General features: G+C 44.0%; 1 protein-coding gene across 1 annotated transcript in view; it reads left to right on the plus strand.

Moving 5' to 3' along the window:
- Window positions 1–26,505, plus strand: part of LOC126472713 (steroid hormone receptor ERR1) — a 489,204-nt gene that overhangs the window by 111,974 nt on the left and 350,725 nt on the right. The window lies entirely within an intron of this gene.

The following is a 26,505-nucleotide window of genomic DNA, read 5'->3' on the forward strand; positions in this document are numbered from 1 at the left end:
AGCACTAGTTATGTATTCATTCTAGAAGCGCCTGTGGTCGTAGCTTCTGATTTACAAATGATTACGAGTTTTTTTAGCATTTTTGCGTGGGAAGACTTGTTAATAACCTGGCCGCTACGTTTTTAGGTCGTTTCCAGCTAATTAAGGTCCAGTTGCTAACTTATCGTCTCATTATGTATGAAGGCGGCATTCGAAGTACCGCCTAACTTCTGGACACAATGTTTGTTCATAGATACCATGTTGCTATTAATTGTTTAAACACAAGCGTGCGCATACAACGGAAACAAACTCGAAGATAATGTTATGGAAAGCAGATGAATATGAAATGGGAGACAAAATACTGCAAGAAAAATTTGAAGAGGACTGAAAGACCTAAGTTGAGACAAGGCACTTGGTGTGGACGACGTTCCCTACGAATTGTAGAAATCCTCGGGAGAGCATACTATGACAAAGGTGTTCACGTTCTATACAAGAAGAGACAGGATAAAGAAGAATGTAATCATTTCAGTTTTAAACAAGACAGATGCTACAAATCTTAATACTAATTGTGGATATTAACGAACCATCTTTTGATAAGTCATGGTTGCAAAATACTAACAACAATTATTTACTGAAGAATGGAAAGACTGGTAGAGTCTGACCTCAGAGAAGATTAGTTTGGATCTCGGAGAAATGTTAGAACACGTGAGGCATTGCTGATCCTTAGACTTTCCTTAAAAGGTAGACTAAAGAGAACCAAACCTGCTTGTATAGCATTTATATATTTAATTAAGGCTTCTGACAATGTTGACTGGAATACACAAACTGAAGTTATGAAAGTAGCAGGTATGAATTACAACTTGTACAGAAACGAGGGGCTTGGAAAAATAAGTTACATATTATAATGGCAGGCCAAATAATTTTTACCGACTGCTGCACTACACTTCCTAGTGACACAATACACAGTTACTGTTTTTCAACGTAGTGATCAAGTATTTGTAACAACGGTCGTAGCGGTCTACCAATCGTTCAGTTCGTCGACGATGTAAACGTGCTCCTTGGTCACAGAGCCATTCGAGAACCGCTATGTGAACGTCCTCATCATTGGAAAATCCTTCTGCCCTAATATTCTTTGAGCTTGCCGAAAACGTTGTTTGGGCATTGTCGTCTGTAATCAATGGCCTTCCTTCCCGCTTTGCATCACCCACGTCTGTGCGACTGTGCATTTGGTCCATACACAGCCAGAATTTCACGGTGAATGTGTGTGCAATTTAGACGTTTTACTCGCAAGAAACCGTACTATCCCGCGTACTCCAACTTCGGAGTACGTTTCCAGTTGGTGCGCTCTTTCACTCCCACACTGCGCTATACCTATTATTCGGAGCGCAGCAGAACTGTGTCTGCAGGAGACCCGTAACATGTGCTCTCTTCTGACAATGCGCCACTCTTGCGCAACGGTATTAGCGTGGGACGACGTGCGTGACTTACGTTCCGAAGTCCCTTCGTAAGAGTGGGAGGACATGAAAGGAAAGCAAGAGGTGCGACGGAACTCAGAGAGGGCTGAATATTATCCCCGATGTTTGTCAGGCTATACATTGAACAGGCAATGAACGAAACCTAGGAGAAATTCGAAAAGGGTATTTCAGTTCAGGGAGAACAAATAAAAGCTTTGGAATTGGCCGACGACACTGTAACTCTGTTAAAGACGGCAAACGACATGCAGGATCAGTTGATGGAGTGGGTAGTGGCTCAAAAAGAGGTTATAAAATGTATATCAACAAGCTAAAAAAAGACTGACGGACTGTAGTCGAATTAAAGCAGGCGATTCTAAGGGAATTAGATTAGAAAACGATATACTTAAAGTATTAGATGAATTTTGGTATATGACCAGCAAAATAAAAAATTGTTCAGATAGCTCTAAGCACTATGGGACTGAACATCTGAGGTCATCAGTCCCCTAGACTTAGAACTACTTAAAACTGACTAACCTAAGGACATCACACACATCCATGCCCGAGGCAGGATTCGAACCTGCGACCGTAGCAGGAGCGCGGTTCCGGACTGAAGCGCCTAGAACTGCTCGGCCACAGCGGCCGGTCTGAACAGCAAAGTAATTGACGATAGCCGAACAAGACACGATGCTCAACGCGGACTGGCAACAGGAGAGGAGCGTGTCTAAGAAAGAGACGTTAGTTAAAATCGAATATAAAACGGAGTAATAGGTAATCTTTTGTGACGATATGTGTGTGGAGTGTTGCTTGATTGTGGGATTGAAACATGGACGACGAACCGTTAAGACACGAAGAATGCTAAAGATTACTTATAAAAGTAGATCCTCCTGAAAACACTGGGGAGTAACGAGAAGTGTAGCACAACTTGGATGGAAGCAGAGAGAATGTAACAGAAGACATTCTAAGGCATCAAGGAATCTTCTGGTTTTGGAGGGAATTATGGGAAGCGAGAAGAGTTAAAAGTGTAGAGGGAGACCAGTGCTTGACCATATTAAGCAGATTTAATTGGATGTGGGTTACAGTAATTGTGCAGAGATGAACACATTGCACGGGGCAGACCAACGTGGAGATATGCATCAAACGAGAATCAAACTGAAGACCATTCCAATAATAACAACAACAACAGCAACAAGCAAGGTATGCAGTCATTCTTCTATGAGATACATTATGGTGTGCCATATTTTCTCTTTTATTTGGTTGCATACTAGATTTTTATATAGATTTATGTAATTATGTGCTCAAAGTTACACCTTACCACTAGTTCCTCCAGCGTGAGGAGGGATACGGTTGATTATCGCACTGTCTGGTAAAGGCAGTAATCCAGGTTCCAACACAAGTCTTGCACACATTTTTGACTTGTGACAAATACTCAATGCAGCTAAAGAGTAGCAAGTGTGTCGTGTCATTTACATCTCTCAGGCTGTGATTACATGGATATCTCCACTTAGCCATAGAGGCGCTCGTACAGCAGTAAAGTGGCAGCACATGCGAGGAATTTACAAAGTAAGAAGTAGGAACCAGGTTCGAGTCGCAGGGCGGCACCATAGTTTTAATTTGTCACAAATATTAAGTACTGCAGTGCGTTAACAGACTTTAGTGAATGCCGTTGTTTCTTTTTGTTTCATTGTAGATTGTACTAAATGTTTGTTCTAGAATGAGCGCCAAGTTTGACCTTCGTGCCAACCACTAAGCATATCCTGAAGTGACAAAGATCATGGGATACCTCCTAATATCTTGTCGGACCTCCTTTTGCCCGGCTTTGTGCAGCAACTCGACGTGGCACGGACTCAAGAAGTCGCTGGAAGTTTCCTGCAGAAATATTGAACCATGCTGGCTGTTTAGCAATCCGTAGCTGCGAAAATGTTGCCGGTGCAAGATTTTGCGCACAAACTGCCTCTCGATTATGTCCCATAAATGTTCAAGGGGATTCATGTCTGGCGATCTGGGTGGTCAAATCATTTGCTCGAAGTGTCCAGAATGTTTTTCAAACCAATCGCGAACAATTGTGGCCCAGTGGCATGGTGCTTTGTCATCCGTGAAAATTCCATCGTTTTTCGGGAACATGAAGTCCGTGAATGGTTGCAAATGGTCTCCAAGTAGCCGATCATAACCATTCCCAGTCAACTATCTGTTCCGTTGGACCAGAGGACCCAGTTCGTGTAAACACAGACGACACTATTCTGGAGCCACAACCAGCTTGCACAGTGCCTTCTTGACAATTTGGGTCCATGGCTTCGTGGAGTCTACGCCACACTTGAGTCCTACCATGAGCTCGTACCAACTGAAATCCGGGTTCATCTGACCAGGTCTAGGTTTTCCAGTCGTCTAGTGTCCAGCCGATACGGAAATGAGCCCAGGAGAGAGGTTGCATGCGAAGTCGTGCTGTTAGTAAACACACTCGCTTCGGTCGTCTGCTGCCATAGCCCATTAACGCCAAATTTCGCCCCACTATCCTAACGGATACGTTCATCGTACTCTCACATTGATTGCTATGTTTATTTCACGCAGTTTTGCTTGTCTGTTAGCACTGACAATTCTACGTAAACGTCGCTGTTCTGGGGGGTTAAGTGAAGGCCGTCGGCCATTGCATTGTCCACGATGCAGGGTAATACCTGAAACTTGATAGTATCGGCACACCCTGGACACAGAGGATATCGGAATATTGAATTTCCTAAGGATTTCCGAAATGGAATGTCCCATCCGTCTAGCTCCAACTACCATTCTGCGTTCAAAGTGTGTTAATTCCCGTCGAGCGGCCATAATCACGTCGGGCACCTTTTCACATGAATTACCGGGGTACAAATGACAGCTCCGCCAGTACACTGACCTTTTATATGTCTGCATATACCATCGTCATTCGTATATGTGCATATCGCTGTCCCTTGGCTTTTATCACCTCAGTGTGTTACACCACATCACTCTTCTCTAATCGAAATACCGTGTGCAGAAGGAGCTTCCTTCCGCTGCTGTCTGCATCCATTTCTCAAATCGTCAAGGGCAAAGTGCACGAATAAAAAGATACAGGAGAGCGACATAGCTTTGAGGCCAGTTGCTATTCACAAGACTATCCAAATAACGAAGAAAAGTGACTTATTATACACCCCCTCCGTTGGAAGTCAATGACGTAAGGAAGTAAGTATTTGGGTCCATTGGCTTTTAACGACATGACTGTTTGTGTTAACTGGGAACGCTACTTTGTGTGTCCCATAGCTCAGGGAGATATTTTTCATGTTAAGTATAAAACTACAGATGCCACTGTTATTTCCCCTTATAAATCGGTAGATGATCTGGTTCTGAGGTCAGTGGAAAGCAAGGGTGCTCAGAACCATTTGAACCATTTTTGTTCCAACGCTATATCAGTACTTGAGATAAAGGTCTAGGCAGCGATGCTGCCATGTGCGTGAGAGGTCGTTTCATCCGAACTGATGTCACGTTTTGTTGTACATCGTCCAGTTTATTCGTCCTGTTCTGTTCGGTTCACGTGCTCGACAGATGGATCGATGCAACAGCATTATGTCGCGTGCGGAAGCAACTTCAAGAAACCACATTCTTGATTACTGATTGTTCGCTACCACTTAGCCTCTGTATAATGGACGTTAATACCCGCCTCGTTAGACTAGGTCGTAAACGCACGCTTGTGTAGTGGCGCTCGATTCGGAGGTAACTCGGTTCGAAACCCGGTACTGGAAAATTTTCACAACCAGTGCTGAGCAGTGTCTCATATGACACTGTTGATGCAAAGCAAAACTACACCATACAAGCACTCATGACAGTCATCCACGCGACACATACACACTAGACGAGGAAGGCGATAACAAACCACCTCCACTAGGACTGTCTTCAGGATGGCGGTGCAGAATTTCTGCATTTGGTCCCTTATACTCATCCTGAGTATGGGACTCTACGTCATGTAGGACTGGACATCTGTCGACTTTTAGCGTCGATTAGAAACGTTTTTGGCAGACTGCTACGAACACTGTTCAACATTACACTGCAAGGAGACACACTTTCGGTTTATAACTTATTTATTGGTATTTGGTCCTTTGACCATACAACCTACTTTTGTGTACATATTCTCAGGCAATACACACTAATAATAACAAGTTTAAAGATACTGATCATATCATGTAACAGTAATGAGTTTTCAAATTGGAGTTTTACGATGATAAAGGAGTATTTATCACTGCTATGAGGGAGGATCGGAAAGTAACGCACGATAATTTTTTTTCTCCCCTGGTATTGTTGCTGGAATGATAAAATTTGGCGACTGTATAGTTTAAAATTTGCGCTACAGAGAGTTTGTTTTCGTGTGCATCTGTAGATGGGAAGCCTGTAAGAACCTGACAGATAAGCACAAGGACCGGGGAATGGTGACAAGTTTGTATCACTTAACGCTTTACGCCGCAGAAGGGCATGTCTTACTGAAGGGAATCGTCACTGGTGATCAGTCGTAGGCGTATCACTACTCGCCCGAAACTAAGCAAGCCTCTATAGAGTGGAAACACGCTGGTTCCCCAGTGCGAAAAAAATTTAAAGAACCTCAATCTGCCAGGAAAGTGTTTTGTGACAGTGTTCTGGGATATGCATGGCGTGTTATTGGCGGACTTTGCTAAACACGGGACCACTGTGAATGCTGCAGCCTCAATAAAACTTTGGTTAAGTTGCGTGCCCTTCGTGACAAACGCCACAGTATTAATGCTGACGGTGTCATACTTCTTCATATCAGTGCTCGCCCCCATGTTGTTGGTCCTGTTCGTGAGAGAATCGCAAGATTTGGGCGGGAGTTGCTCCAGCATCCACCATACAGTCTGGACCTTGCACCGTTGGAATTTCATCTGTTTGGTCCCATGAAGAAATTCCTGGTCGGCCATCGCTTTGCGACAGATGCGGAAGTGAAATCAGAAGACCGCATATAGCTATACTCCAACCAAACTGATTCTACGAACAGGGTTATATTGAAACTGGCTGTACGATGGAACAAATGTGTTGAGAAGGTTGGTGATTATGTAGTAAAGTAGGTAAAAGTTCATTACTGATTGTTTCTTTTGTTCTTTTTTTACCTATTAAACTTTTTGGCAAGAAAATTATTGCGTGTTACTTTCCGGTCTTTTCTCTACATGTTATATCACGTCATGAACACTGTATATTTTAATTTTTTCATTCATTGATTTTGCTTTGTTTTCTATGTTCTCGTATATACGCTGCTCAGTCCAAGGATACACTATAATTCTAACCATTTGAATGTCCCTTAAATTTCGTTTGAAATGCGTGCTCCTTTCATAGTACCGTATTTTTTTCAAGCAACTTATTGATATTAGCTGTCCATAGATTTAGAGACGCCGTCGTGTAGTTGTAGAACGTCTGTAGTAGGAACCACCTTCGGAACTCAGTTAGTTACCGTTCTTATGAACAACCTCGTGATTTCATGTCTTCGTGTTAATGACCGATGCTCTTTAAGCCTCATTTCGCTGAGTGGGATTGCGTCACAATCTCGAGAGGAGACTGCAGACTGGTCATCGACAAGTTAAAAGGCAGCGCAAATTATTTAACTGCTAATCTGTATACTTTGAATGAAACGAAGGCGGAGAATATCTGTTCTCATCATCTCATCATTCCGATACCTACTTTCAAGATAATATGTTGCAAAACTGGAACAAACTGTGGTAACGGTCATATATCTCTGTCATGTCTAGTCTCGTGGTCAAGTTTCTCTTCTGCCTCGTCTTTCTGCTGTTGTGTGAGAACAGAAGGACCTACTTTCCCATGCAATGGATACATGAAAAAGTTGCAGCATTTTTCTATTAACATAATATTTATAACGCTGATAATGATGTCAAAAGGAAAAGCGAGCTTATATATCTTATCTTGTTAGGCGTGCGACCTTTGGTGATATCTGATTTGGAGCCACTTGAGTTGTAATTACTGTCTCTGTGGCTTACTCAAGGCCTGACGAAGATAACACGGTAGGTTTATTGTTGTTTCTCACTTGGGTTCGTGAAAAAGCCAAGAAGAGAACGTGGACAAAAACAGTTGCTGGTCAAAATGAAGAGAAATATTGCGACATTCCGTAATTAATGAAAATGTATGTTTTTGCTAACGTAGAGACGAAATTCAAAGTTAGTAAATATCAGTTATTTGAGGTTAATTCTTACGCCAGCCCTGACATAAATTAGCTGCAGTATACTGCGTAGTGAAAGTATTTTTCTTTAACATTTCTACTGAAACGCTCTACCTCTCCTGAAAGGACGAAGGATCACTGCTCGAGAATTTCTCTTGTGCGACGCAGTGAAACGATACATGTTGTATTTCATAACGAATCATATGATGATATATGTTCGGATGTGCAATGCCAGAATGAATGTGGAAACCCAATATCGACATTACCTAATTCAGAGAACAGTGCACGACTAGAGTTTCGCCCGTAAACAATGACTGAGAATCGGATTCATACTTCAGATGGAGATTCTGGCTGTCAAGCGAATATTTGGGAGAGCCATTGTTGTAGTAAGTAGAGTTAAGTTTTTAGTGAACTGCAATACAACCACTTAACGGACCTAAAGACTTGTTGCATTTTAAAGTAAGACAAAAACCTACTATGTACGAGAATGGAGATTCATTCATAAATTTACTTGTTTGACATATTTCGACTGAAGAAAGCACCTTTACATCAAAATTAAATGATATCAAAACTAGTTGAACCCTTTTGAGGATCGATGTACACAGTTGCTGAATGACCGTCCATGTGGTTTTATATCGGTCATGGTAAATTCACGGACTCTAATTTTTTATATTTTTCTCAGTACCGATAACAACGGCTCGGTGAAGTCCGACGATTGTGGGATCCCAGACAATTACTCCATCCTCATGCACAACAAAGGAGTATTGGAAATTGTAATCCCTATCTAACAACATTGCCTGTGTCACTGAATGAACATATTATCACATACAAATGGCTTCGTAGACATTACCATCTACTTGTACTGTCTATCTAATCTTGGGACTCAGTGAAAAACGTAATCTATACAGTTACAGCAGAACCTCCGCCGTTCTGAAGGCCTTGGTTTCCTCTAATCTTTTCCATAAGACTACGCAAACACAATATATGGTAGAAGACGACTCGTCATACTACATTGTGTGTTGCTGCTGTTCGGTAGTCCACGTTTTATGCTTTTTGCACTATTGACGCCTGTTCTTCATATCCACCTGATTTACAAAGGTTTGGTAGGAGCAGCTGTAACATTATTATTATTTTCGTATCCAAGACAGTGCAGTCAGTTATTTACAAATTCAACACATATCTACAATATAGACGCAATACTTTGTACAAGTAAAACTGATTTTGAGGCCCAACATTTGATAGTTTTGACTGCGCTGGATCATTTGCTGAAAGCACGTCCTCCATCATGCAGGCTTCAGGCAACTTCGAGCAGACCAAGAGGTTTTCAGCATCTTGAAGCTCCCCCACATTCGTTGGCTGTATCTCCAGTATTGTAACCTCACCGCTTCTAGTTTTGTTTGCCCAGCTTCACTCCAGTTCACAGTCTGTTCAAAGTGTTCCGCGTCTGGTAGGGTAGTTGGAAACCAGCAGAGGGTTCTTCATTTAGGTTTTGGTTACTCTTCCAGTTGCCTTGTCTCACCACAGTTCTATTCGGAGAGCGGAAGATTATGATTTAATGGCTTCAGTTGTTCGAAGAAAGCTCTTGCTCGACTTCAGCATAGAACATGATGGTTCGCTTCCAAACATGGCACGCCTGGAATCATTTTCGTGTTTTTTCTCCCTCTCTCTCTTTTTCCCCTCAACCTCTGCCGCTGTTCATTGTCAATTATCCTGGGGTGCTATGCCTGTAAAATGGTAGCTTGTCAGTTGGGGTTGAAGGTAGGCAACCAGTTATAATGCAGCTTGTCTCGTAAAGGGCTGTGTCAACGTGCCTGAATTTGTGCGCAGTTCCGCCAGACCGGTGGAGCATATTCTGCCGTAGAGAAACATAGAGCCAGAATGTATTTCGACATCAGACTTTTCTTTATTCTGTTTGCGTAACACTGTTTAGCTTAAGCCAGAAGCATGTTAAACTCAGCAGTCACGTCCATTACAATGGTCCTCTTAGTAATGACTATAATGCTCTTCCATCGCCTCTTGCCGTCAATAGTAAATCTATTTCTTCCGCCATTGCGTGTCAGTAAAATACTAGAAAAGAGCACAGTGATCGCTTTAGAGCGCTGTAGGTGGTTGGAACTGGTACCAGGGGCCATGTGACCATCCATCGCTAAAATTAGTCGGTTGCAGGAAATCAGCGTAGTAAGTTGAGTAGACGTAGAGACGTTATACAATGGTCAATAGAAGTCATAATGTTTTGACGTGCCAAGGCCACACCAGGGATGAAGTTATCCGATAAGCAGTTGTATTAGCGTGGACTGTTCAACATGTCCGTAAGGAACGTCTGTAAGGAACGGCGTAAGAAGATCGGTCTAAATATCCTAGCCAATAGGAACTGGAGACGATTGTCACGCCTTTTGAGTAACAGTCGGTTTAAAACCAGACAGGAAATGCTGAATTCGCGTCCATCACGACCAGTTCCGAGAGAAGATTGTGAAGGGAACCACAATGGATATCTGGAATAGGATGTCTCGCGTAAGATCAATACACAAAGCGGCACGTAAATCTGCAAGTCTTCAGTGGGCCAAACAACACAGAAACTGGACGGTGGCTGACTGAGACGCTTAGTGTTGCTCAACAAGTCTGAATTTTGCTTCTGTACAAATGATACGAGGCGGCGAGTGCACCGACGACCGAATGGGACGTTTAATTCGCACAGTGGAGAGATTGTAGGCTAGGCCGGAGGTGGTTCTCTGATGTTATGGGGGAGTTTTTCGTATCATGACTTGGTCTCACTCCCTCAAGTCATCGTGAACGTGAACCAGAAAGTTTAGTTCATCATTCTCGGTGACCAAATGTCCTTACGCCTAAATCTTTACGAAGAGTAATGCTGAAGACACTCCCGTTTTCTAAGAGGACAACAACCGTATCCGTTTTCACAGTCGTACTTGCGGCTCGAAACGTTCGTAGGGTTACGAGGGATACACAAATGGAACCGTCAGTGTATCCCATTTTTCATTATTTTATTTCATATCTTTTAGTCATCAGTCTTCTGACTGGCCTGATGCGACCTCCGCCCCACCCCCTCTCCCGAATTCCTCTCCTGTGCCAGCCTCTTCATCTCAGAGCAGCACTTGCAACCTCATCAATTATTTGCTGGGTATATTCCAGTCTCTGTCTCTAATACCATGGAAGTTATTCCCTGAGGTCTTAACAGATGTCCTACCCTCCTATCCCTTCCTCTTGTCAGCGTTTTGCATGTGTTTCTTTCTTTGCCGATTCTGTGAAGAATCACCTCATTCCTTACCTTATCAGTTCAACATTCTTCTGTAGCATCACGTCTCAAAGTCTCGATTCGCTTTTTTCCGGTTATCCCACAGTCCCTGTTTCACTATGCTCCAAACGTACATTCTCAGAAATTTCCTCCTCATATTAAGGCTTATGTTTGATTCTAACAGAGTTCTCTTGGCCAGGAATGCCCCTTTTGCCAGTGCTTGTCTGCTTTCGGTGCCGTCCTTGCTCCGTCCGTCACATTATTTCGGTGTCTAGATACAATTCCTTGATTTCATCGTGATCACCAAACCTGATGTTATTTTTCTCGCTGTTCTCATTTCTGCTACTTGTCATTACATTCGTCTTTCATCGATTTACTTTCGATCCATATTTTGTACTCATTAGACTATTCATTCCATACAACCACATCCTGTAATTCTTCTTCACTGTCACTGAGCATAGCAATGCCATAAGCGATTGATGTCCCTTCAACTTGAATTTTCAACCTCCTCTTACGTCTTTTTTTTATTTCCGTCATTGCTTCTTCGGCGTATAGATTGAACAGCAGGGGCGAAAGACTACATCCCTCTCTTACAACCTTTTTAAACCGAGCACTTCGTTCTTCGTCTTCCAGTTTTACTGTTCCCTCTTGGCTGTTGTAGATGTTACCGCGTTTCCCTACAGAGTATCGCTATTTTTCCCATAATTTCGAACATCTTGCATCATTTGACATTGTCGAACGCTTTTTCCAGGTCGACAAATCCTGTGAATGTCTTTTTTTTCCTTTATTCTTGCTTCCTTTATCAACCGCAGCGTCAGAACTGCCTCTACGGTGCTTTCACCTTTCCCAAAGCCAAACTGATCGTCGTCTAACATTTCTCAATTTTCTTTTCCATTCTTCTCAGCAACTTTGATGCATGAGCTGTTAAGCTGATTGTGCGATAATTCTCACACTCGTCGGTTTTTGCGATCTTTTGGATGACATGTTTCTGAAACTGAGATGGTATATAGACCGACTCATACATTCCACACACCAACGTTAAAAGTCGTTTTGTTCGCACTTCCCCCAGTGGTTTTAAAAATTCGAATGGCATTTTATGTACCCCTGCTGCCTTATTTAATACCAAGTCTTCCAAAAAAAGAAAAAAAAAACAACTTCGTCGTCGGGCCACTAGTGGCCTACCGGGACCATCCGACCGCCGTGTCATTCTCAGAGGAGGATGCGCATAGGAGGGGCGTGGGGTCAGCACACCGCTCTCCCGGTCGTTAGGATGGTATTCTTGACCGAAGCCGCTACTACTCGGTCGAGTAGCTCCTCAGTTGGCATCACGAGGCTGGGTGCACCCCGAAGAATGGCAACAGCGCATGGCGGCTGGATGGTCACACATCCAAGTGCCGGCCACGCCCAACAGTGCTTAACTTCGGTGATCTCACGGGAACCAGTGTATCCACTGCGGCAAGGCCGTTGCCATTAAGTCTTCCGAAGCTCTTTTATATTCTGATTCTAATACTGCATCCCATATCTCTTCTAAGTCGACTCCTGTTTCTTGTTCTACCACATCAGACAGTTCTTCCCCTCATAGCGATCTTCAGTGTACTCTTTCAATCTATCCACTCTCTCCCCTGCATTTGACGATGGAATTCCCACTGCACTCATAATGTTTCCGCTATTACTTTTAATTTCACCGAAGACTCTCTTAATTTTTCTATACGCTACACTTCCTACTTACTTCAAGACTTGCATTTCTACATTCCTGAATTTCCCTGTTTTTGTATTTCTTTCTGTCATCGATCAACTGAAGTATATCCTCTGTTATCCATGGTTTCCTCGCACTTACATTTTTTACACCTATATTTTTCTTTCCGACTTCTGTGATTGCAGTTTTTAAAGATGTCCATTCGTCCTCAACTGAACTGCCTACTGAGCTATTTCTTATGGCAGCAGCTATAGCATTAGAGTACTTCCAGCTATCTCTTCGTTCCTTATTACTGTGTATCCCACTTTTTTGTGCATTGATTCTTCCTGACTAGTCTCTTGAATTCAGCCTGCTCCCCATCACTGCTAAATTGTGATCTGAGTCTCCATCTGCTCCTGGATACGCCTTACAATCCAGTGTCTGATTTCGGAATCTCTGTCTGACCGTGGTGTAATCTAACTGCAATCTTGCCTATCTCGGGGTCTTCTTCTCTTGTAATCCTTGAACAGAATATTTTCTGTTACTAGCTGAAATTGGTTGCCGAACTCAATCAGCATCACATATAAGTCAGAAAACAAGTTAGGGACATGAGGTGTTTACAGTATGGGTCCAGATCATTTTTTCAAACCCGTGTGCTGCGTTACCCTTTCGAGGGACGTTCTCATTAGAGCAACATAGCCTTTTAATTTTTATCCTGAAAAGATTTTTGCAACACAGTGACAATTTATTACTAGACTAGAATGTTGTGGAGTGTGCAGTGGCTGTTTTACGATGACAGTTTCTATGCCAAGGTTAGTGGTGTGTATGTATCAAATGTAATCGGCTACAGAGTAGATAGCAGTAATTTAAGTTGTTGAACAAACTCGTCAATAAGTTTAGAACGGCCTTGAGGCGATCGTGTGTAGTGGTCACTGATAACATATGAGCTGACCGATAAGAAAAGCTGTTGGATAATGAAAGTGAGATAACCCGTGGCGAGACCTTCCCCTCCAAATGCCGTGATTCAGCTGTCAACAGCATCATGGATTCACATTAGCAGTTAACACGGTTGTTAAGCAGTTAAGGCACACACAAGAGTGTCACCCTTGCTTTGGCAACTATTAATACTCAACTGCTACTCAACTTTTCAGCACGTGCAAACACTAGACGATGGGCAGTTATTGACGCTTCAGGGTAACTTTGCCCTAACAACTCGCATGCGTGTGGTGACGTCCGTGACAGGCGTTAATCTAGAATTCTCAATACACAATTTTGTATCTGTTCATCATCTGAGTAAAACTTTCGACCGTGGTGTCAGGGACAGAGATTTCACGTGGTAACTGAAATGAGCAGAGCGTCTCATCGTTGTTCTTATTAGCCCTGGACAGACGACTCGGACGAACACAGAAGTATTGAATGACGCAGTTTGCAGCGACTATTGTCGCCTCGCCCCGGCGCCTTGTTTCTTAAATAAGGACGCCCTTCTCTGCGTTAAAGCAGTACTGCATATTACAGCTATAACGGGAGTTAAACGCTACCATTTAACATACTCCAAAACTATTTGTCATATTCACCTATAGTTCCGACCAAAGTTATTGCTTTAGTCTTTTTCCCATTCGTATAGAATGTATAGGCTGACGATTCCCTCTTATTTTAACGTGTCCCTGCGCTCACAGCTGTAATACGACTACAGTACCAAGTAAAAACCTAACTCCCTGATTAGGTCCTGGAGTTCACGCCATTCCGAACAGTCATTCTCTTCCCAATGGCGTCAGTGTATACGGCATGGAGGGGCACGTGGCCAGCACGCTATACCCTCACCAGTTGTCCGCTTTTCGACCTCGGGAGTTGCTCCTTTTTCAAGTAGCTCCTCATTTGGCCTCGCCCGTGTGAGTGCACCCTGCTGCAATCCTCCGACCAAGGAAAGCCGCAAGCAGTACCGGTAACTGAATCCGGGTCCTCCTAATGGCATTTTGATCCAATTGGCAGCACCAGGTATCGCATCCCTTATGATGACAGTTTACAGAAAGTGTGGCTCTCAGCCACATGTGTAAATGAAAGCTCGCCACTTTTCATGTTTTCTTTTAAGATCGTCAATAAATCGGTGCAGCAAATCTTTCGGAATGACGATATTAATGTTGGCATTTCTGATTCCCAACTCCTTCTGTATCATCCTCAGAGACAGCTGCCGATTTTGTGCTAGGGTTTGTCACACTTGCTCGCTTTTATTTTTATTATTCTTGGCGATCGACCCAAATGTTGTGCATCATGAACAGTTTCCCACCAATCCTGCCAACACGGTATCATGTACACGCACTTTAGCTGATGGCTTCTGTTGCAAATAGACTGTCTGATCAATAGTTTCCCGCCATCTGTTGGTTAAGATTAAAATGAGATGTAACCACCCTTCGCCTTTATGACGGCTTGAACTCGGGTGGGGACACGTTTAATGAGATGTCTGAATGTGTGTAGAGAAATGACAGCCTATTCTTCCTCAAAAACCGAAACCAGAGAAAATAAGGATGTTGGACCCTGAGATCTGGGGCAAGGTCGACTTTCTAGCCCATCTCAGTTGTGTTCCATTGGTTCCACGTCGTGACTCTGCCAGTTGGAACGCTGGTAGCACTCTGGAACTCGTGAGTGATAAGCTCTGATGACTTCATGCGAGTTTTTTTTACAACCAAACCTCCACAACGCCCACGGTCCCTGTCTGTCGATGCATGAGGTCTGCCTCGTCGTGGTAAAAGCCGTAATTGTTCTTTAGCGTTTCCACCTCAGAAGCACAACACCAGCAGTCGATTTGGGCAGCTTTAAAAGGGTTGAGATGTCCCTGTCACCGTTTTTGGTAATGCCTTGCTACATTGCGCTCTGACATGAATCTTCACAGTAATTACGTTCGAGTGACAGTGGCAGAGAAATTTGCTTCGACGTATTGTGGTCGTGGCGGCGCATCGTGATGTGTGCTTCTGGACGTTTTTGCACTGTGTAACATATGTTGGCATTCAGTTATTGAATGATTTTTCAGTAACAGAAGTTGCCTAGTGTATCCATGACCTAAAGTGTTGCATCTTGCTGGTGCTAACAGACTGGCAAGTTAGCGGGGTATAAGTCAGCTGTCATGCTCTTATCTCTATTGTCAAGAAAACAGAGCCTACCATCTTCGGTATTAACTTGTTTGAACTTGACCTTGGCTCGGTGTCTTCAGCAGCTATTATTGCTTGTGAAGTTAGATCTGAAAGTAACGGCGCCCAATATATTTTACTCGGAAGTACTTCAAGATCAGTTTTGTTAAAGCGATATGCATGTGCCAGTCGTTTCTTGGAATGTGATGTAGCACAGGTATGCTTTTCGTGACAGATAACGTGTCGAATATTCCTGCGCCAAGACATTTTATTTCTCTGCAGAGTTCTCATTAAATTCACTTAAAGTTTATAAGTTATTGTCTGCAGTATTTATGTACACCAAAACTACTATTGATATACATTGCTGGCCATTACAACTGCAACACCAGGAAGGAAGGCAAGTTACGAAGTCTTACTTGTTGTACACATTCAGTATAGTAGGAGGAACACGTGAAATTTGTAAGTGATGTGCGGGTGTACAAGGTGCGAAATTTAGTACACAGAGCACCGATCATGTGGTGCAGTGGTTAGCACACTGGACTCGCATTCGGGAGGACGACGGTTCGAACCGGCGTCCGGCCGTCCTGATTTAGGTTTTCCGTGATTTCCCTAAATCGCTTCAGGCAAATGCTGGGATGGTTCCTTTGAAAGGGTGCGGTCGACTTCCCTTCCCATCCTTCCCTAACACGATGGGATCGATGAACTCGCTGTTTGGTCCCCTCCCCCAAATCAACCAACCTAGTGCACAGAACTGTCACAACAGACAGCAACAATTCCTCTAACCACACTGGGCATCAATTCGAATTGGGCCTCGATGACAGATACCGATACGCCATTCCATGCGGCTTCACTTCTGTGCCAAAGTTCAACTGTCATAACTGCTGGCGAGTGGTGGCGTTCTAGTCACTTTGCAACCCATGACCAGATTTGTCAGTTGGTGAGAGAGATTTGAAGACTGTTCTGGCTAGGGCAACAACTGAACACCCTCTGTAACGGGGTAGCACGTGGCAGCACGGACAACGTGCGGCCTGAAGACAGGGCATAGCCACCGACCTTAACATGTCAAGAAAGACATACCTGCTGTCCAAATTAACGGCTGTGCAAAGCTAAGGTGTTAGTGTTGTTTGCCGGCCGGAGTGGCCGAGCGGTTCTAGGCGCTACTGTCTGGAAACGCGCGGACACTACGGTCGAAGGTTCGAATCCTGCCTCGGGCATGGATGTGTGTGATGTTCTTAGGTTAGTTAGGTTTAAGTAGTTCTAAGTTCTAGGGGACTGATGACCTCAGAAGTTAAGTCCCATAGTGCTCAGAGCCCTTTGAACCATTTTTGCTAGTGTTGTGTACCTAATAGCACTTCGTACCAGCACGCCATCTGCCTGCCAGGGACCATATGACAATGTCGAATGCAGTCCGACAACGTTCGTTCTCAGTTTAGCCTCCAATCATGCATACGTCCTGCGTGATGCTATACGCAGAACCGTGTGTTGACGAAAAGCCGGTGCTGGGCGCACCACAGTCTGCTGCCGCGTGGAGGGATCTGCAACAATGATCGCTGTGGTGACGTCGCACTGCCCCAGACACCGTCGCACTGCCGGTGTGGACTGTGTGGCATTATATGCCGCAAATGAGTGAGTTCGTACGCGCGATCAAACGACGGGATCAAGTATTATATCTACGTTTCCTAAACCACTTGAAGTGATACAGGTGAGCTTTACAGCTTACCGGAAATGTTTAATGTCTAGAACGCACATTAGCTGTAAAATACAGTTAATATTGTTGGAGCACGACAATGAGACAGTTACAGGCGTCGAGAATTACGAACTAATGTCATATTACCGTGGTGCGATGTTTTAAGTCCCAACCAGCTCGCACAGTTTTTAGTTTATGGGTTTTTATAAGTCATTCAGGTCACGGGTGGGCAACTGGTGGTCGGAAGAAACTAGTAGAACGGAGAGAGAGAGCGAGGTGCTGCAGAATTTTTCAATGGAAGTTTTTAAGATAGGTAATGTAAAAAAGTCGTAATTAAATAAACAAGGTTCATGCCGCGTAAATAAATGTAAACACCTCATGATGGGGAGAACATAACATTAATGTACTCTCAAAAGCAAGTGTTTTGAAGTTTAAATTGTTCGCATGGCATGTTTGGAAAGGAGCGCCATTCGTATCGGTGCGTTACCCCAAGTATATGAATCACGCCCGCGGATCACCAAACTTTCCCCATGCCTGGTTGAGCTGAATGCTGGGATGCTTCCTGGTACAAATCGTTATTTTATCTGTGTGCACACCTCAGTGTGCTTCTCAGGCCCCTTCTCATACTAGGTGCCGTGAACCTCGTCTGCGCTGTTTTGTTAGCAGCACTCCCTACCTGGCCCGCCTGTCAACTCTTCGTCCCATAAATTTATGTGAGCAACATTTCAATAACTCAGCCTTCGCCTGTGGAGGCTCTCTTTCAGTGTGTCTCTCCTTGCACGCTGGTAAGTCACGTGCCACGTCATTATGACGTGTCGAGCTACTCTAGTGATGTGTATGCGCTGTATTGAAGACGACAGAGACCGTTTATCGACTTTTGTTATGTTCGAGACGCTAAACTGCGGTAGCTATTTTTGCAGACGATTAAAAGGAGCGGTTCATTGTACCGTCAATTGGTGTATTCACTGCAATTTTGAAAGGTATTGATGTCTTCATTTTCGTTGAAAGTGTGAACCTGCCAACTTTTGGAAAGAAACGACCCCACAGTGAGCTATCTGAATGGCAATATTGGCTGTATTGGAAGGAAAGTTACTGTGGCTCAGTCAGATATTGCAGAAGCAAGAGTGACTGAAGTCGTGTGTTCCATACTACCGCGAGTAACATTTTAAATGTTAAAATTGCCTCCAAGTAGCAGCATTATACGGAGTCGGCATTAAACTCGACGCAAGTAGGGAATTACCTTCAGAAATGATTCGGTTGTTAAAATTGTCTCACGGCGAATAAGTTCGACTGGCACCTGTCTTTCTCCCTAGTCAGACTGAAAATCTCAAAAGTTTGAAGGTCAGATTCAGTAATCCTTATCGATAGTAAATAACTACAAGGACAATTTCATACACACTGATGCAGTTCTTCAATGATACCGATATGTGTAATTAGTTGACAATGTGGAGGATATCTGTCAAATTCTGCTTTGGCGTTAGACATTTTAACAACTGAATCATTTTTGAAGGTAGTTCCCTACTTGTGTCGAATTGAACGCCTACTCCGTACCATGCTGCTAAATGGCTGCAATTTTCGCATTAATAAAGAAATTCGTACTCGCGATAGTTTCTAGCACAGGCTTTCTGTCACTATACTTTTGCAATTAACTGACTCACCCATGGTGACTTTGCTTCCAATACAGCCAATGTTACCATTTGGATACCTCACTGTGGGGTCGTTTTTTGGCAGGTTCACGCTTCCAACGAAAATAAAGATATCAATTAATAGCTATCAGAATTGCAGTGAATATACCAATTGACGATACAATGAACCCCTCCTTTAATTAGTTTGCAAAAATGGCTGAATGTCTCGAACAATCACAAAAGTCGACAAAAGGCCTCTCTCATCTTCAATATAACGAGTACGCGTCATAACGACGTTACGCCTAACTTTACTAGCGTGCAACTAGATTCACCACTCCCTCTCACGACATATTCCTATCCTCCTCCCGTCCTATCTTACTGCCTCCCCCCCCCCCCCCCCCCCCTTTTCTCTCTGTCTGGCTCGCGTTTTGGTTCAAATGGCTCTGAGCACTATGGGAGTTAACATCTGAGGTCATCAGTCCCCTAGACATAGAACTACGTAAACCTAACTAACCTAAGGATATCACACGCATCCATGCCCGACGCCGTATTCGAACCTGCGACCGTATCAGCAGCGCGATTCCGGACTGAAGCACCTAGAACCGCTCGGCCACAACGGCCGGAAAAAAAGAAATCACCAAGCATGTAAAATGTAAATACCGGCGGTGATTACCTGCATTGTATACCGTGTGGAAGTCCCTCAATAGCTACAGTTGCTTCACTTATAAATACGTCATATAGTTTCAAGCTAGGTCTTTACAAATTACAGTAGAACTCGCACGACACCTTTATTAACCAATTACCCAGGTGTGGGATTGCCGCTAGGCGGTTTCTGAGAAATCGGCGGATGGCAGAAAGGACCAAATGAACGAAGGCAAACCCTACACAAAAGTGAAAGTACAAACCGAGAGAAATCCAAACGTGAAAGCCAAGAATTGTCTATAGCGTATGAACAAAACTAAAGTAATAAACACAGAGAAGTAACCAACAGCAAGTGTGTAACTTTGCGCGAATAGTAACGCCGGCGGCCGAAAAGCTTCACAACGAACCCCTTGAGCGCGAGGTCGCAAAAGACCAATGACGTTTACGGCATTCGACGCCCCACATACTGTCTACCACGTAGCTACAGTATTGGCTACCATGTAACCACAATATTGGCTGCTAATGGCAACAGTGGGCTGAACTGGAGATCCAGTGGTGAAAACAGCATGAGCATGAGGCTACGAAGCTTAGTTGAACTGCTTAGTCGATGAATAACAACAGTGTTACAGCGTTATTCGTGTTGATACAAAGCAGAGCTACGGGAACGATAAACAAGGCTAACATTGCATTGTATATTTTTAACAATAGTTGCCTAAGTTGACATATCGTCAGCTAGGAACCGAAGGAATTTCCCAGAATGAGAAAGAAGTGGCAGATGAAACATTAGAGTTTCTGCAAGATGAATCAGTGGAATGTGTGGTGTCGTGTACGCTCGACTGCGCGGACAATGAACATGGAGAGTAAAATGCTGACGATTCGTGCTTAACAAGTGAAAGTGATACCGAAACAGGTGTCGAGCCGTGCCGTTCATCAGTCATGTCGGACAGGGCGCCACAAATCTTCTCTCCAAAGAAACGTAGTAAAAGACAATGGTACAAGCAGCGTGTACTAAACATAATTACGTACGTGGAAAATCATCCACAGCATAGTCAAATAAAACATAAAAAACCAGTTATGAGCCGATTTCGAATAAGTCCGCATCAATATGACCGTGTAGTGTATAACAAAAACTACGGATATTTAAAGGAAGACAGTATGCACTTGTTACAAAAACTGGTGTTTGCGCGTTTCAAGAATGCTCGATACAGCTTACAGGATGTGCATGATAGTGTCCTACTACGTTATGCACATCAAATTGCGCGCGACATAGATTACATTGATTTCTTGGGAGGTGGATAGCTGCAAAAGTTCAAACAGTACTACAGAATTGGAAGAAGTAAGATAACGAAATTTAAACAAAGCGTCAACTTGACGATGTACAGCAAACTGCAGAATTGGCCAGAAAATTTGCATATTAGATAAGCAAAGTTATCCTGTCGTTCAGTAAGGAATTTGTTTTCAACTCCGAGCAATCGGGATTTGAAAAGGAAATGCATGTGAAAGGAACCCTGGAAATCAGAGTACCAAGAGACTTGTAACATCAATGTCTTAAAGCATTCGTACACAATTATGCTGACTGTTAGTCTGGATTGTACATTGGCTGGGAAGTTATTTATTGTGCTGTGAGAAGTTAGAGGTGCTCTGCCCCCTACGATTCTTTCTCGTGTGCAAGGTTTTGCAAGCGCAGTAAGGAAAATTTACCTCACAGAAGCAAGACTAGGAAAATGGGCATGTGAGAGCTACAACTGCGATATGAGCACTGCTTTTGGCCAATAGCTGGTCAAAATAACTTGCTTTTGCTTGATTCCTAATCTGCGTATAAAAATATACTCCCTCAGAGCAAACTATAACTCCTGAAAAATGTGTGGCATTGCAGTTCATTCCACCTGGAACCACTGGACAAATTCAGCCTCTCGATGTTTGTTATTTCCGTGCCTATAAAACATATCGCACTATCCCCAGTTACGCCCTGAAGGATAGCCAGTTTTACGATAATTTAGTTTCCGGTTGCACGCCATCACATTCCATCAGTTCTCAACACCCGGTTACACCAATATGATTCTGTATCTCTTCTTTATCAGTGGATACATAGCTGAACGTCCTGCACGGTTTGTAACTCCCAAGGATTTCGGCTTCCATCTCAATGGTGCAAACCTTTGTGATCACTGTGGCGTGCCATTTTACATGCAGTGTTCATTGTGCAAGTTAATGGTTTGTTCTGAACATTTTTTGAATGTTAACGATGTCCATTTTGTGAAGTGTAATACATACATCCCATGGAAGGTTGATCTCTGCATTTGCCAGGCACTTATTTTTGGTCGCCATCCTGATGCACATGCGAGTCATCAGCAGCTAATATTTTTCCTGTTGTTATTGCTAACACAACACCTCGAAATAAGTCTTACTAAAGACTGAACTTGCGACCTCGCACTCAAAGGGTTCCTTGTCAGATACAACACAAATGGACGAGGAAAGCGCGCGCTTTCCGCGTAGCCTAAGCCTCCAGACGGCCTTGCCAACTGAAGTGGCGTCCACGCCGCCAGTGGCACAGCAGTGAAGCCGTACGACTGTGGCCGGCCAATGGTGGTACGTTCATGTAGATGTCGGTGTCCGAATGCGGCGACGGTGCTAAACCATCAACAGAGCGAGTCGTGCACCGTTTAAGGGCATTGAACTCGCATTCGGGAGGACAGGATTTCCGATTTCCGTGCAGCCATCGAATGTTACGCTTTCCGCGTTTTTCCTAAATCGCTTTTCCTTTGAAAAATGGCACGTCCTATTCTCTTCTTCATTAAGAGCTTGTGCTCCGCCTTTAACGACATCGTCGTTAAACCCTAATCTTACTTCTTCTTCGCATGATACCGAACTCATGGTAGAGCATAAATATCGAGCGTCAATAGATGAACGGAACATCAGTCATTTGGTCTTGTCTCGTAGTATAACCCCAATTAGTGTGGTACATGGTATAGTTTGACTGCTATTTTCTGCGTCTTTCCACACTTATCCGTATCAATGCTGAATTACTATTATTTTTAACAGTGACAACTGAAAAATATTTTATACAACTGTAAAAAAAATTTAAGGAATGCTGGGTATTTCTAAAAGAATGATACGATTATAAAACTCCTTATTTATTGATAAAAACATACTACGAAATTGGATGCATTGCAAAATACTTACAAAATCTTAAAGTTTTAGCTATACTGTTACAAATTCTGTATGTGTCCACCAGCAGCAACACGAACAACATCTAGACGATAACTAAATTCGTCCTGAACTTTATGCAATGTATCTGTTTTTACAGAAGTTATGGCTGCTGTTATTTTGTTCTTCACTTGTTCTATGTCACGAGGTAAACGGGATATGAACAAACCTTCCTTCACATATCCCCACAAGAAAAAAATTTATGCGGTCATGTCTGGTGATCCTGGAGGCCAAGAAAGCAGGGCAGTGTCTCAGAGTCCCGTGCGCCCTGTCCAGTGTTGAGGCAGGGTGTCATTCAGAAACTGACGAACGTTAGAAAATAAAGTCATCGGAGTTATCCTGAAGTTATGGAAAAAGCCAATTCTGCATTCGTTTGTAGAAAGCTCGATCCAATCACAGTTTTTCTCAAAAAGGGGACCGTACACTTTTTCACGAGAAAACGTTCACTTTAGGTCGCTCTATGACATGACACGGTATAATATGTGTTTTATCAACGTTCAGTGTACTGCAGAAGATCTGATGATGACAACGTAGTTTGCTAAAACCGGTCATCACAATAAATGCTATACAGTAGCGATCTTGGTTGTTAGAAGTAGTACTTCTGCACACTTTAGGTGAGTCTCTTTCGTGCTCAATAATGTCATGAGGGTTCTGCGGTCCCCATTACTCACGTTATGTCGATTTACTTTACCAATAACATGAAATGTCAAAATTAACCGTGGTGGCAATGTATCGTCGTCCATGTCCTCTAGCAGAGCACTGCTGAAGTCAACCCGTTTCCTTTTACCACCATCCAGAAGAGCTCGCACTAGTTGTGCCCTTTCCAAGAAACCATCCCGGTATTTGCCTCAAGCGTTTTAGGGAAATCACGGAAAACCTAAATCAGGGTGGCCGGACGCTGGTTTCAACCGTCGTTCTCCCGAATCGTGAGTCCAGAGTGCTAACCACTGCGCCACATCGCTCGGTCTTACCTTTGCACAAGCGTGTTGTCTCTTCGGACTGGCGATAACAATGACGAATGTTTTTGCTGCAGGCGGATAATAGCCAAAACGCCCACGAAAAGCACGCCGGACCTAATCACTGACTCACTCTTTGCAAACTGCAGCACACAAAACGCCTTCTGTTGAGCTGACGCCATCTTATTTGTGACTGACTGCAAACTGAGAAGACGCATTGACTGATATCTAACGGCGGTTTTCTTTAACTCTAGACCACGCTCATTCAAACAACACACATTTCCTTGTCGCAACATACCAACTTTCGTGATTATTACCGTCCATAAATCAGGTCATTCTTTTTTAAACACCCTGTATAATACTTGGTGAACGCGAATTCCAACGACTCTGTTTCAGAGGGTATTCAGCGCCATTTCCTGACCCTATTAGTATAACGGGCTAGTGGTCTCCAGTGTCTCGCCGCGCGGGGTAGCGGCTCGGTCTAGTGCGCCGCCCGTCGGAGGTTCGACTTCCCCCCTCGGGCATGGCTGTCTGTGTTGTCCTTAGCATAAGTTAGTTTAAGTTAGATTACGTAGTGTAGAAACCTAGGGACTGATGACCTCAGCAGTTTGGTCCCATAGGAACTTACCACAAATTTCCAATTTTTCCATCGGCTCGTTACATAGTAATTGCGTTACGTGTGATTTCTTACCTGCACTTATCTTTGTACCTTTCCTGCACTGATGATATCTGGTAGACGGTATGTGCTGCGTGTTTGGAACCAGACTTGTTCCATTCACTCATGATACCTGCCGTTGTTAATAGTAATGCCCACTGTACAGTTCGCCCTCTTTCAGTACCGCTGTTTTCTGTCTTGGGTTAATTTTGTCGGTATTGTTAGTCGTACGTTCACAGTGAGCAGTATGGATAGATTTACTGGTGAAGAGTTGGCCGTTATGCAAAAATGGCTCTGAGCACTATGGGACTTAACTTCTGAGGTCATCAGTCCCCTAGAACTTAGAACTACTTAATCCTAACTAACCCAAGGACATCACACACATCCATGCCCGAGGCAGGATTCGAACCTGCGACCGTAGCGGTCACGCGGTTCCAAACTGAAGCGCCTAGAACCGCACGGCCACACCGGCCGGCTAGCCGTTATGCACATTGTGTATGGATGCACTGCACATTGTCTATGGATGGACTGAATCCAATGGAACAATGGCACAAAGGTGCTTTGTTAAATTGTACCACGAGACAGGACTTTTGCTTGTGTACACAGGCGCGTACGACAAGACAGATCCTCACGCGATTGCATCCACAGCCTTTTTCACTGTTGTGAAAATACATGGTGGGGCAATTCTGTCGGTGGACTTATGGTACACCCTAAATACGACATTTGCATGATGATATTGTAATGCAACGGAGTGGTCATCGCAGCTGCGTTACAATCTTAATCGTACTGGACCCAAATACACTACTGGCCATTAAAACTGCTACACCAAGAAGAAATGCAGATGATAAACGGTTATTCCTTGGACAAATATATTACACTAGAACCGACATGTGATTATATTTTCACGCAATTTGGGTGCATAGATCCTGAGAAATCAGTACCCAGAACAACCACCTCTGGCCGCAATAACGGCCTTGACACGCCTGGGCATTGAGTCAAACAGAGCTTGGATGGCGTGTACGGGTACAGCTGCCCATGCAGCTTCAACATACCACAGTTCATCAAGAGTAGTGACTGGCGTATTGTGACAAGCCAGTTGCTCGGCCACCATTGACCAGACGTTTTCAATTGGTGAGAGATCTGGAGAATGTGCTGGCCGGGGCAGCAGTCGAAGATTTTCTGTATCCAGAAAGGCCCGTACAGGACCTGCAACATGCGGTCGTGCATTATCCTGCTGAAATGTAGGGTTTCGCAAGGATCGAATGTAGGGTAGAGCCACGGGTCGTAACACAGCTGAAATGTAACGTCCCCTGTTCAAAGTGCCATCAATGAGAACAAGAGGTGACCGAGACGTGTAACCAATGGCACCCCATGCCATCACACGCCGGGTGATACGCCAGTGTGGCGATGACGAATACACGCTTCTAATGTGCGTTCACCGCGACGTCGCCAAACACGGATGCGACCATCATGATGCTGTAAACAGAACCTGGATTTATCCGAAAAAATGACATTTTGCCGTTCGTGCACCCAGGTTCGTCGTTGAGTACACCATCGCAGGCGCTCCTGTCTGTGATGCAGCGTCAAGGTAACCGCAGTCACGGTCTCCGACCTGATAGTCCATGCTGCTGCAAACGTCGTCGAACTGTTCGTGCAGATGGTTGTTGTCTTGCAAACGTCCCCATCTGCTGACTCAGGGATCGAGACGTGGCTGCACGATCCGTTACAGCCGTGCAGATAAGATGCCTGTCATGTCGACTGCTAGTGATGCGAGGCCTTTGGGATCCAGCACGTCGTTCCGTATTACCCTCCTGAACCCACCGATTCCATATTCTGCTAACAGTCATTGGATCTCGACCAACGAGAGCAGAAAAAATGTCGCGATACGATAAACCGCAATCGCGATAGGCTACAATCCGACCTTTATCAAAGTCTGGAACGTAATGGTACGCATTTCTCCTCCTTACACGAGGAATCACAACAACGTTTCACCAGGCAACGCCGGTCAACTGCTGTTTGTGTATGAGAAATCGGTTGGAAACTTTCCTCATGTCAGCACGTTGTAGGTGTCGCCACCGGCG

The sequence above is a fragment of the Schistocerca serialis genome, chromosome 1 (assembly GCF_023864345.2).
Source record: "Schistocerca serialis cubense isolate TAMUIC-IGC-003099 chromosome 1, iqSchSeri2.2, whole genome shotgun sequence".
Taxonomy (NCBI): Eukaryota; Metazoa; Arthropoda; class Insecta; order Orthoptera; family Acrididae; genus Schistocerca; species Schistocerca serialis.